This window comes from Perca flavescens, chromosome 24 (assembly GCF_004354835.1).
Source record: "Perca flavescens isolate YP-PL-M2 chromosome 24, PFLA_1.0, whole genome shotgun sequence".
Classification (NCBI taxonomy): Eukaryota; Metazoa; Chordata; class Actinopteri; order Perciformes; family Percidae; genus Perca; species Perca flavescens.
This window is the reverse complement of record NC_041354.1, coordinates 244,315-245,323: the sequence shown is the minus strand read 5'-3', so window position 1 is coordinate 245,323 and position 1,009 is coordinate 244,315.

Sequence of the window (1,009 nt, the reverse complement as noted above, 5' to 3'; positions counted from 1 at the left end):
AGTAACATTTGCTATAAAACAGAAAGAAACAAAAAGGAAAACAGGACAGTTCATTAGTACACTCTACTGGGCTAATACGGTACAACATGCAGTCAGAGGTGGTTGTACGTTTGGTTAGCTCTGAGCCACACCTTTACCTGGCTCTTACAGGTGGCCAGAGTGGGACATTCCCTTATAGTTGGGGGTAGTGTGTTCCATAATGCTCTACCTTTAATAGAGGAGGGGAGCTCACAGTCCCTGTTTACAACAGCTCTGGTGATCTGGGTCTGTCTGTATTTAATAAGCTCTGGCGCCAGGCCATGTAGTACTTTATAAATTAAGCATATTGAGGAAAATTTACAAAAATTATCAAAACTCAGTAAGTTAGATTTCTCTAAGATCTTGCAATGATGATAAGAGAAAGTTGTTTTTTTTGTTTTTTTTAGTAGAACCAGACATAGACCAGCTGGTTTTAGGATAGTAGAACCCAACATAGACCAGCTGGTTTTAGGATAGTAGAATCCGACATGGACCAGCTGGTTTTAGGATAGTAGAACCTGACATAGACCAGCTGGTTTTAGGATAGTACAACCCGACATAGACCAGCTGGTTTTAGGATAGTAGAACCAGACATAGACCAGCTGGTTTTAGGATAGTAGAACCAGACATAGACCAGCTGGTTTTAGGATAGTAGAACCTGACATAGACCAGCTGGTTTTAGGATAGTAGAACCTGACATAGACCAGCTGGTTTTAGGATAGTAGAACCAGACATAGACCAGCTGGTTTTAGGATAGTAGAACCTGACATAGACCAGCTGGTTTTAGGATAGTAGAACCTGACATAGACCAGCTGGTTTTAGGATAGTAGAACCCGACATAGACCAGCTGGTTTTAGGATAGTTGACATAGACCAGCTGGTTTTAGAGTACAACCAGACATAGACCAGCTGGTTTTAGGATAGTAGAACCCGACATAGACCAGCTGGTTTTAGGATAGTAGAACCCGACATAGACCAGCTGGTTTTAGGAT